The 13,059-nt window shown below is 41.8% G+C and overlaps 2 protein-coding genes across 3 annotated transcripts in view; one reads left to right on the top strand and one right to left on the bottom strand.

Moving 5' to 3' along the window:
• Positions 1-13,059, bottom strand: part of podxl (podocalyxin-like) — a 29,949-nt gene that overhangs the window by 15,453 nt on the left and 1,437 nt on the right. The window lies entirely within an intron of this gene.
• ift46 (intraflagellar transport 46 homolog (Chlamydomonas)) overlaps positions 8,171-13,059 on the top strand; it is a 30,578-nt gene continuing 25,689 nt past the window's right edge. The window contains exon 1 of the mRNA XM_035996325.1: positions 8,171-8,196. The gene's annotated coding sequence lies outside the window, so the exon portion shown is untranslated. The remainder of the gene's footprint in view (positions 8,197-13,059) is intronic.

Here is a 13,059-nt window from a genome sequence, read left to right as displayed (position 1 = left end):
CTGCTTTTCTCTGCTTCTCTTTACAGTCATCAGATTTACCTATCGTATAATCAATAATATAGTGCCTCTCCTAGTTATGCTATTATAATTCTAGACTGCCGAGGAAGTTCCTTCCTTCTTATGACACGCTCTTTTCTTTTGTTTCCTTTTATGCACCTCCTGTCCCAGAAGTGCTTGTTACTAACCTAGCTCTGGGGAGTTTACTCCCCGGAGTCCTTATGTTTCTTCTTCGCCCAGAACATCGCCTCGGATTAGGGTGACACCAAGACCTGGGTCTTGGGTGCAGCTGTGGCTATGGACCTGCTACACCCTGCTACGCTCTGCGATTCCCTGCAATGCCCGGCTACGTCCTGCTGCGTCCACCGCGTCCACCCATGCTCTGCTGTGCCACGCTACATCCTGTACCGTCATAACCCCAACCGTCAGACACCGCCCACCAAGAGTCTGGGTCTGCCGAGGTTTCTTCCTAAAAGGGAGTTTTTCCTTGCCACTGTCGCAATAGCCACTGCTAATGCTTGCTCTTGGGGGAACTATTGGAATTGTTGGGGCTTTGTAAATTATAGAGTGTGGTCTAGACCTGCTCTATCTGTTAAGTGTCTCGAGATAACTCTTGTTATGATTTGATACTATAAATAAAATTGAATTGAAATTGAATTGAATTTATAAAAAAAGTGACATTTCTCTGATTCCAGCTTCTTAAATGTGAGTATTTTTTTTGTTTCTTCACTCCTTTGTGACAGTTAACTGAATATCTTTGAGTTGTGGACAAACAAGAAATTTGAGGACGTCATCTGTCCAATCTGAGTTTTCTGTTGCACGACTAAAACAACTTTTAAACGTACACACGTTCCACCAAAACAAGTTCTTTTCCGAGGCTATTTTGTAGAGGCACCGTTGCTCCGTGCGGAGCTTAGCGCCACCCAAGACGATTGTGATTGGTTATAGGAATGCCAATAAACCAGAGCACGTTTTTCTCCCATCCCGGAATACTGTGTGGACTACACAGACCCTCCTCCGCAGCGGTGTGGAGGAAGGTCTGGCAATGCAAGACTATATCGTAGATTACCCTGTGATTCCAGTCCTAATTAGAAACAAGTTGTAATCTTTGTACAGTCATAATGAAGTAACTTAAATTTTTGTCAGTTGATTCTTCGATCAAAATCATTACTTCGTGGCACAAATCAGCCTCCATAGCCGCAGAGAGCCTAAAGGTTTCACGAGGAAAAGACCATTTGCTAAAAGTGTAACATGTCGTCTGCACACAGTACCCTGATCTACGTTTGAAGCTGGTCCTATAGTGAGCCTGTGGAGCGTGACAGTGTTTAGCTTGTATTCACTGAGACTAAGTGGAGGTCCAGAGGAGGTCAGAGGGGGCTCTCTGTCTCCCTGCCCTCTCTACGGGGGGGGTCCCCACTGCTGCTTGTTCAGTGTGAGAACCACCATGCATACGCATTGACAGTGTGGCCAGAGGGTGGAGACTGGTTGAATCCTGACTGCCATGTTGTAAATAAATGGCCCCAGGAACAAGGCCCCACACAGACTGCAACATGGAGAGGACCAGGATGGAGAGAAAAAGGGACAGAGGGGGACACTTTTATTGCTCTAGCCTGAGCAAATACTATTCATATTAGAGGAATCATTTGCTGTCATTCAACCAAAGTAGCATATAGCTGCACTGAAAAAAATTTACATGCGGTGCCTGGGTAGCTCACCTGGTAGCGTGTGCGGCCTGTGTACAGAGGCTTAGGCCTTGACGCAGTGGCCGCAGGTTCAATTCCGACCTGCGGCTCTCTGCTGTATGTAGTTCCCCTTCTCTCTCGGTCTTTACAGTTAAATTTAGCAGAGAAAAAGTTACTGTGAGCCGACCAGAGAGCACCGTTAAGTTACAGCCGTTTCAGCGGACATTGCAGTTGAGTTTAGCCGACAAAAGGTGACTGTCCTGTGGCGACGACCATTCCATTTAGGCACCAAAACGACTCGATAAGATTAGAAAAAAAGATTGTCGTTTGGATTAAAATACCGGTCCCCTTAAGTACTACTCCCGGGACACGCACACCTGTTTCCTGGGTGAAAGCCCTGTGTTTTTACTTTTCATAGCTATATGTACAAATGGTTAATGAGAACAGCCAGTATGCTGACATTAAAGTAGATATACACATACTTTATTGTATCTACTAAGGGGATTATTGTATTAGGATTGCATTATGTTGTCATACGGTTATGTTCGTGGTACAGTTTGTGTGTGTGTGTGAGAGGACCAGCTATCCAGCCTAGTTATCCTTGCAGCTTGCCAGGCACCCTGACTGTAACCCTGGATTGATGTGCGTCTGAGCATAAACACGCACTACCCCCCCCGCCAAACGGAGAGAGAGTAAATAAATAAATGTAGCTGTCGCTCCAAAGCACCGGCGGGACAAAGCTGCCCCGTTAGCTTGGTGACAGCCGACACAAAGGCCCCTCTGGCCCCCACGTGCGGCCATGCAAGAATGGGCTACTGCCTCACCGCGGACCCCTGCTGCAGCCGGAGCCTTTTAGGGCTTCAGCTGCCCCCCCAAGCCTTGTCCTATTGAGGGAGGTTATTCAGCTCTCTGTGGGATTGGGGGTGGGGAAGGGAAGGGAGGGGAAGGGTTGGGTCTTTGCTTTACATTGTGCGCTCCAGTGAAGGGAGGTGAGGAGCTGTGAATGTAGAAACACTCGGTGGGAATAAAAGAGAGACAAGTGAAAGGGAGGAGAGAAGGAACGGGGGGGGGGGGGGAGAGGGAAGAAAGTGAAGAGGGGTTCGAGACACCGTAAATCTAACGGCCACATGGAAATGACAGACCCCACACACACACACACACACACACACACACAAACCTCATCGTCATCCACATACAAACTAATTTTCTAGCTATTTTCAGTAGTGCAAAGCCATTTAGGTGCACACACACACACACACACACACACACACACACACACACACACACACACATTATCAACAAACAACACAAACTCCCTGTCCTTGGAGACCAGACTGGTATGTGTGTTTATACGAGCTGCGGGGTGTGCTGATTGTAAAAGTTCAATGTTAGAGCTTCAACCCCATTACACACACACACACACACACACACACACACACACACACACACCTCCGCCGAGGTAATATGTGCATACAACATAGTATCAGGGGAGTCTCTGAAACCATTATAGCTGTGTAATTAGCAGCTATATGTGCCATACTGTAATACATAGGCTTACATATATTCGGGCTGTCAATCGGTTAAAATATTTAATCGTCATTAATCTCATGATTCCATAGTTAACTCGCAATTAATCACACATTTTGTATCTGTTCTTAATGTACTTTAAAAGGGATGTTTTTCATGTTTGTATTGCTCTTATCAACATGGGAGCTGAAGCTGGAAGAAAAGGTGACCACAGTTAAATTCAGGCACTAAAACGTCTAGTTAGGAAGATCATAGTTTGGATTAAAAACACCGGCCCTCTTAAGTAGTACTCCCGGGACACGAACACCCATCTCCTGGGTGTTCTTCTTCCAGGTTCACAAGTCGCTCCACTCCATGAAAGCTCCATGTTATTACTTTTCATATTTATACGTACAAATGGTTCATGAGAACAGCCTCTATGGAGACATTAAAGTATATATACTGGGGCTTTCAATCAATAATCGCAATGAATCCCTTTGATTGGCCATAGTTAACTCGCGATCAATTGCAAATTCGGTTCTAAATGTACTTTAAAAAGGATATTTTTCAAGCTTTACATTTTTTTAACAACGTGGGTGTAGGAGCCGCATGTTTCTCCTTTATGTTTATGTGTATGGTCTCATTGATATTATTCCCTGATTATTATATTATGCCCTGATATTGTAGGTGGTGGGCGTGGTCACCGGGGTTTAGGCGGAAGTGATAACAGTATATTTGTTTGCTTCACCTCTTCATCTAGTTTTTGGGCTTTGACAGAGAGGGGGCGGGGGGGAGCCTTAGAGCGAGCACCTATTCGCATCACCAAGTCATTTTGCATTTGGTAACTGCAGTACTAGTCGTATTTTACGTGTGGAGGAGTACATGATTGAAATTGGATCTTCAAGCGCGTCACAGTGTTTTTTTTCAATCTCTCAGTGTTTTGTCCCTGGCGGCTGCATTTTTTTGGATTGCTTCCAGCTGTAACAATGGGAGAGGACAAATATGCTTGCCCTATGCCTACAATGTTTATTATTTTAAGCAGACCCTCGTCCTCTAATGTTAATCGGTCTGCAAGCTGTAGCCGCTCATTTAGCTAGGGAGTTGTCCAGGCATCTTTGTTGCAAACTATCCAGCGTTTGCTGCCTTTGGCGAGGGGAGGGGTTCTCTGCATCGGGTGTATACTTGGCCAGCAACGTACTCCGTTGGTATAACTCAGTTCACATCCACAGTACATGCAAATAACTTCAGTCTTGTGGAGAGAGCCATCTGAAAAAGGCGTTGAAACTCAACTTGCCGTTCAAAAGACCCCTTTCTTTATCCATTTCTGCTCGAGGAGCGTAGTTTCTGCTAGCCATCCACAACGTCACTGCTGCATCCATTCCTGATTCCCCAAACTACGGAGTGGCCCGAGGCCCAAATCACAGAACATGCATGTCTTAATCGCGCATCAAAAAAACCCGAGTGCCGCTAAAAGGAATTTGCGTTAAATCGTTATTATCGCGTTCATTTTGACAGCCCTAATACACGCTGTACAAACGATTGTAAAATGATGAACAGTATGCCATATGTTTATTCATAAGTGAATACAGTAAGCGTGTTTTATTTATGGTTACATAACAATTTATTTAAACATCATGTAGAGACAAGCTGATGTGGGGCTTTCACACACTTCTTTCTGTCTTTTAACCGATGATTCAATCATTCAGTGAGGTCAAAATAAGCTGGGATACAATCGCTTGTATGATACATGTAAATACAATCACACATGTAAACAAACATGTGGCTGTGGCTCAGTGGTAGAGCGGTCGCCTGCCAATTAGAAGGTTGGTGGTTCGATCCCTGGCCCTGCAGTCCCATGTCGAAGTGCCCCCGATGCTGCGCCATCAGTCTGTAAATGTGTGTGAATGTTTATCTGATGTGGGGGTGGTACCTTGTACGGCACCCTCGGCCACAGTGTGTGAATGGTTTCTGTAAAAGCTTTTCTATGTAAAAGCGCTTTGAGTAGTCGTTAAGCCATTAGCCATTTAAATATGGCTAAATACCATACAAGGTGAGTGAAAGAAGTGGTTTTTGTGGTACTTTTGGAGAACAAATCCTTTAAGAGAATTAAAAGAGGTTCAGTGTGCAGGCATGTTTCATTTTTACACACCAACACACACACACACGCACGCACGCGCGTGCACACACACATACATGCACACTTTGCTCGCTGCTAATGGAGAAGCAGCCGTTTTCTGTTTTCCTAAAACCTGAGAAGGGAGGGGAGTTCACACAAAGTGATGAGGCAGATGAAAAGAGTGCTGAGAAAGTAAAGGAGCGAAAGATGAAGGGAGGAGAGGAATGAGGAGGTTCTAGGGGGGGATGGAGAGGAGGAGGAGGAGGCGAGTGAAGGTCCATGACGGTACCAGCCACAGGCCTGATTAATGGACACCTGCGTGTGCAGCGTGGCATGCTGGTTAGAGGGGAGGGAGTGCGAGGTTACAGTAGAGGTGAAGGTGAGCATGCTCTGTATCTGCAGCATCAGACAGTGATGAAACGCTCGGCTTTACAGGGAGCAGAGGTTCCTCCCCGAAGGAAACTTCCACATGCCAGCCATGCCTGGCCTTTGAAAAACAAGACCCGCTGCATCTGGACGGCGCACACACGGTTCCTAAAAAGGTCTGCCTCGGACCTTCAAGAGTCCTCGAGCCAGTTCAGGAATGTGAGTTGCACATTTCATTTCCAACTGGTTTGAACAGAATCATGAATGACGGGGGAATTGCTTTGCAGGTGTTAGTCTTTGCAAGGTTTTCTTCCTCTGTGACATTATATCTGCTCTAAATCATAAAGAACCAACTACAAATCATACATATTGCCGACTACTTTGCAAAACCATGCGGTGGCTAAAGTATTCAGATCCTTCACTTAAGTAAAAGTACTAATACCACACTGTAAAAATACTCTGTTACAAGTAAAAGTCCCGCATTGAAAATGCTACTTAACCTTTGTGTTGTTCCGGGTCTTTTTTGGGTGCTTTTTCCAACGTTTTTGTCGCTTTTTTCTATGCTTTTGATGCTGTTTCTAACGTTTTACTTTTAGTCAGGATACTGTTTTAAAAACCATTTAAACATTTTTGAAATGCTATACAATTTAATAAAACACCCCAAATTCTATGTAAGTAATCATTCATTTTACCTGCGAAGAATGTTGCATGGGTTCCATACAACGTACGTCCATGCATCCATGTTATTTTTGGGCAATTTGGTTGAAAGAAACCCATATTTCTGATATAAAAAACTTTGAAAACGGGTCAAATTTGACCCGAAGACAACACAAGGGTTAAGTAAAAGTATGTAAGTATTATCAGGAAAATGGTGTTAAAAGTAAAAGTACTCAATTTAATGGTCTAATCATTTCAGCTGGACTTGTAGGCCTGTATATTGTTGGGTAGTTCAATTTATAATAAAACATTGTATATTATATCGCAGTTGCTGCCCAAAGACTGTGGAACAGGTTACATATGTAGCTCTTTTTTAGATCCAAACTCAACATGTATTCATTTAGAATGGCTTTTAATACATAGTAGTGGTGTGACAACTTCTCTCTCCTCCTGTTTCTATGTAACTTTTTCAGATTTTTCTGTTTTCTATGTTTTCTGTGCATTAACTGTATATATCTGGTAACCATAATATCTTTTTTTTAAAGAAATATTTAAAACCTTAAATTATTAATATTTTCAATGATTTAGTGACAAAATCATTGAGAACGACAACTAGATACATTATGCCCATAACAACTGAGCCAACTCCATCTGCTGATTAAAAGCTGTGAAAGCTCCAGGATCTGGAATGCACCAGCCTGACTAAATGATCACTATGTTGCATTCAAACACGCTTCAAAACAGTTTGGAAAAAAAAGATTAGAAATCTCAAAATGTGACATTTTCATCTGAGGAACTTGCATAAAAATACTCATACCAAGCCTCCATCATACTTTCTTCCAATTACAAAGAAGAAAGCCTTCTAGGTATACAATGTATACTCATATGCGAATAAGCTAATATTACGTTTCTAAAGTACTTCATTTGATTAGTTAAGTGAATATCCATTGGACATTCAATTACTAGACTGACAAAAAAAAATCTTAACTGACGGTATACTTGGAAAATGGTTTCTTATCATATTGCTAAAGATGCAAAACCGTCATCATCATCAAAGTCCTGTAGACCTTGAAAGGCTGTTCTCATGATCCATTTGTACATATAGCTACGAAAAGTAATGCACTGTAATTTGTATGTATTCCACGTATTCATTACATTAACTGCTGCTGTCTAAGACTGCAGAGCTTTCGCGCGGCGGAGTGGAGTTCATGTCCTGGAATAAGTTAAGGGGAAAACACAAGACTTTCACCCAGGAAACAGATGTTTGTGTCCCGGGAGTACTACCCATGGGGACCGGTGTTTTAACCCAAACCACAACCTTGTTCCTAATCATATGCCAACTTTACACCAAACGACTTTTCAAGCAATTCCATTGTCGCAGACTAATTTCCAATGTCGCATGAAATCCTGAGAGTCTTGCTAGAGTCAGGACGCTCCCGTCGTCTCCATCGTTTGGTGTAAGGTGCTCATAAAACTCAGTCCCAGTCTTTTTCCCGTCTTGACGTTCCGACAAAATCAAATGTGTTTGATAATGTCGTAAGTTTTAAGTCTTGGTAGTGAAGTTAAATCACGTGAACATTGTCAACAACCAATGGGTGCGCTCCCTCCAGCACCAAACAGGAAGCAGCAAACGGCTAGAGACAGTGTTGTTTATTGTTGCTATGACGTTGCACTAAGCTAAACGCTAAAGAGGGAAAGTTGCCGATTTTCTACCCTTCTGAAGCGAGTCATCCAACGGGAGTTTTACCGGCAGATAAACACAGACCTCCGGGTACTGGAGACATTCATCTGTATGTACGGCAGAACAGAAAGTCAGCAAACTTTCCCTTAAAGTTACCAGCTAACGCTAGCGGTAGCTAGCTAGCTAGCTAGGTTAAATCTTTCAAAACAATTCTAGTTGTAGTGTTGCAATGTGTGACCCTGCAAGATCCCCAATCTTCACATACAGTATTGTGACAGTCTTTAACATTAGATGTGAGATCATTGTCTTTAGATGTGAGATGGTGTCAGACTGTAGACTTTTCAAAGTCTGTTCAAAGTCTTCTGGTGTATGGTAGGCATTGGTCGTTTTGGTGCCTAAACTGTTGTCGGTGTACAACGGTCATCTTGTGTCGGCTTAACTCAACTGCAACAGCCTCTGAAACGACCGGGATCTCACAGTGCTCTGTAGCTGGATCGTGTAATCTTTTCTTGGCTAAACTTAACTGAAAAGACTCAAACCAAAACTTAATACCGGTCATGTGATCGGTTGCCATGGGATAGGCCGGCGGTCGGCGTAATTTCATACAAAATCATACGAATTTGTTTTCATACGATATCATATGAACCAATTCATGAAAATGGGTTTAGTTAAAACTATGTTTTCCAAACGGTGTAAAGATTATGGTTATCAGGGGTCAGTAGCTGCAAACAACTCTATTTTGTTGTATGTTGTATGTGCTTTGCTCTGGAATATTATATCTGCTCACATCTATTCTGCCTGTTTCTTCACCAGCCCTGCGTGGGAGAGGGTGGCTCAAGGCCGTCTCCTGTCGCCACGCCCTCCTTGGGAACTGGGATGTTGATAACGTTTATTTTCCCCTCCCATCTATTGTTCTCTGTTCTCTCCCATGTACAGCAAGCCAGCGCAGACACCAGACGAGTGTGCCAAGCAGGCAGCATCTCCCCAGGCCGCTGGTGTGCGGACGAGCCAGGAACAGCAACCGCCTGTTATCTGGTAGGAAACGGACAAGTCATGAACCGGCAAAACGCACAAGGAAGATGGTCTGCGTAGGGGTTAGGAAGTCATGGAGAGGACTGATAACTGATGATGCTGCCTCCTTCATATAACCCAGGGTCCAAATGATTTATCTAACCTTTGACTGTACATTTTAAATCTTTGATTCGAGCATTGGCTTTATTTCTAACCTTTCAGATGCTAGTAGCCGCAGTTAGCAGGAACATTGTGGGTAGACGCTCGGGGGTTAGAAAAGTGAAATGGCATGTTCCAAAGTAGCCAATGCAAAGAGAGGTTGACTGAGAACTGTGTGTTTATATGTAGTCAGAAGAAGAAATACATGTTCGTTCTGCCTGCAGGAAGCACAAGACCAATTTGCTTAAGTTGCAATGAAACAATAGCCATTGTAAAGACACCGAACATGCCCATTTTGAACAATTTTCTCCCCGGAACATAAAGGTTAACAACATATCCACACAAACACAACAAATGTGACGATTCCCCCCTTTAATACAGAAATGTGTTTTTGAGTTCTGGAATTTTCCAAACATTCCGCTAAACTAATAGATTGACATTTTGGGAAATATGCTGCCACTTTTCCACATTGACAGGAGGTAATGTGCAGGACCTTTTTTCTTGGCAGGGTGCAGTAACTTCCTGAAGTCTTGTCATCACCGGGACAACCAGCTGAGACTTCAGGAAGTTACTGCACCCCGCCAAGAAAAAGTCCGGTATATAAAGCCCTGTCTAGGACAACTGGATACCACATTCAAAGAAGGTGTAATCCTGAGTCATTTCAGGGGTTTAGGCTGCTCAGAGAAAATGTATTCACATTTTTTAAAGCTGCTCTTTCACTATATAGTGTATGGGAAAATGCTTTACGGGGAGGTGTGCATCACATTATGATCCTGAAAGTCACAATACAGTGTGTCCACTTCACAGACATTGCCTCATTGAGTTTGCAGACGTATAAAGTGGTATCGATCTTCTCATCTGTGTGAAAAAAACGAACACAAGTCAAAGTGCAAATGTGGCTCTTTTGGAGACTGGGAAACTTTCCTTAACCAACGCTGCATTCTGACATCATTGCAGTTCAATGGTGACCATGTTTTTCTATCATCATCATAACATCACCTTATGAAATCCCCTTACTAACAACAGCAAACAGCAGACTGTTCTGAAGTTCTGGCTTTCCGAAAGCTATCAAGTACAACAATTTCAACCACAAGTGCTCATTTTTAGAAAGATCTGAAAGAGTACAAAAAGGCTACTCACTTGCATTCTCAAAGTTACTTTACAACTAAAACAATGCAAACAACAGTGTGCGTGTCTTTGCTGTTAGCCCTACTTGTGATAACCGTTAAACACACAGACGCAGATGCACGTTCACACGCACACACAAAAAAAAAATGTGTCAGGCTTTTATTTTGTGGAAAGAAGTGCTGACGGCTTTCAGATTGAGTTTTTTTGGGCCTGTGTCACATGTTTTTCTTCACACGCTGGAAAAATAAAAGCCTCCCGTCTGAGTCCACCTACTGTCGTGCATGGTGAGAGAACGGCAGGTGCATAATTAAAAAAAAACACTTTCCTCGCCTCTCAGCCGGGGAGGGAGGTCAGGGGTGTGCTTCATTATTCAGGCTCCTTCTGTCCACAGCCATGGCTATTGGAGGAGTGTGTGTATGTATGTGTGTGTGTGTGTGTGTGTGTGTGTGTGTGTGTGTGTGTGTGTGTGTGTGTGGGAGGGGGGAATTGGGGAGCCCTTACTGCTGGGATGGTGGGAGGTGGAGGGGCAGATGTTTAGCTCTAAGTCCCACTCTGTAATTACCATCTTCACACAGATTTTATACAGTCCTCCCAAGCAGGTCAACCAAGGGCTGCAACATTATTTTCACTGTCGATTAATCTGTTGATTGTTTTCTCGATTAACCCTTGTGTTGTCTTCCCGTAGTTTTGTGCACTTTTTCCGAAATTTTTTGGGGCTTTTTTCTACGCTTTTGACCCTTTTTTAAACATTTCTGTCACTTTTTTCAACGTTTTTTTTTTAATTCATGGTCAATAAACCTCATTTAAATAACATTATACCTAATTTATGAGTTTAAAAAAGCAGAAATGATGAATTGTTTTGACTAATAGTTAACATTAGAGGATGGTGAGTGAAACTTTATGTCAAAGTTTAGTCAGGATACTGTTTTAAAACCATTTGTTTTTTGTTTTTTTTGTTTTTTTTTCAAATGCCATGAAATTGAATAAAACACCCATAATTCAAGTAATCATTAATTTTGCCTGCCATGAACGTTGCATGGGTTCTATAAAACGTACATCCATGTTATTTTTTGGGCAATTTGGTTGAAAGAAACCCATATTTCTGAATTTTCTAAACTTTGAAAACGGGTCAAATTTGACCCAAGGACAATACGAGGGTTAATGGATTAGTTGTTTGGCCTCTAAAATGTCAGAAAATGGCTAAAAATGTACAGTGTACAAGCGACTTTGAGTCCTTGAAAAGCGCTATACAAATTCAGTTTATTATTATTATTATTATTAGTAGATCAGTGTTTCCCAAAGCCCGAGTTGACATCCTCAAATGTTTTGTCCACAACTCAAAGATATTGAGTTTACTGTCACAGAGGAGAGAAGAAACTAGAAAATATTCACATTTAACAAGCTGACATCAGAGAATTTTGAGACTCAAACCAATGAAATAGTTGGTGGTTAATTTAATAGTTGACAATAGGGCTGAACGATTTGGGGGGGAAATGGAATTGCGATTTTCCTGCCAGATATTGTGTGTGCCATATATTTGCAATAGCTACAGCTTCTACTATCCTTTTACATAAAGTGATACAAAATAAATGAAAGATCCACTGAAAATAGGACATTTCTGTTAACAATCTTTGACATGTGTAACATTATTCCAGCATTTATCTTATGAAAAAACCTGTATATGTGATACTAAAAAGAGGAATCAAAAATGTTAAACCAAATGTTACTCCAAACATTCAACTAAATATTGCACATTCGATTAATCACGGTCTTCACCATTGGCTAATTGGCCTTCTTTCAAATCGCTATTTCGATTTGAAATTGCTCAGCCCTAGTTGACAACGTATTCATTCATCTGTGCAGCTCTTACCAGCAACACAGAGAAAGAAAAGAAAAAAAACCAGGGGAGCTGTTCAATGCTGAGGATTTCACTCTCCTCAGTTCACGGACAAATGAGAGCCACACAGAAGCAAGAAGAAGACAAAAAGGCCCGGCCCTGGCAGCAACCCTGGCTGCAGCATGTTTCAAGTTTGGCTCGCTCTCAGGCAGCATTCACTGACGCTTTCTGTCTTCTCCTCGCTTCTTAGAGCCAGACTGTGTCCACTAATTGAGTAGTCGTACTTTTCTGCATTTAACATCCCTCTCGTTTCCCCCGATATGTAGTTTTACATACAAAAAATTTATCATTTATAAAACAAATGCTTAAAATGATATTCAAAGTTTAGATGCAACTGCTGTACACAAAATATTTTTATCTATGGTCTTTGACATACCTACAGTACATGTAATAAAAAAATTGGGAAGTCAACTATATCATATATATACAGTATATATATATATATATATATATATATATATATATATATATATATATATATATATATATATATAGTTTACTTCCCAATTTTTTTTAATTATATTATTATTTATTATTATAGGCCTATGCGTGCACTGTATGTTCATAGACATAGACATATTGTAGTCTACATTGTACAGTAAAGGATACTTGCATAACTTTTCTATAGGCAAAAAACTTCCTACCTTTTGAGGTAGTTGTACTTTACTTACTGCATGTATTTCATAGCTATAGTTACTAGATACTAATCAGCTGGGCCACACGGAATCTGCGGGCGCAGGATTCCCCAGAATTTTCCGCCGATTTTAAACAAATTACAAAAATAGATAAAATAATACTCAGAAGGTAACACATCTCCATCCTTAAACAGAAAAAAAACAGTCTGCTTAAGAAACAGTCT

This window comes from Sander lucioperca, chromosome 20, assembly GCF_008315115.2.
Source record: "Sander lucioperca isolate FBNREF2018 chromosome 20, SLUC_FBN_1.2, whole genome shotgun sequence".
Classification (NCBI taxonomy): Eukaryota; Metazoa; Chordata; class Actinopteri; order Perciformes; family Percidae; genus Sander; species Sander lucioperca.
This window is presented reverse-complemented; position numbering and strand designations above follow the sequence as displayed.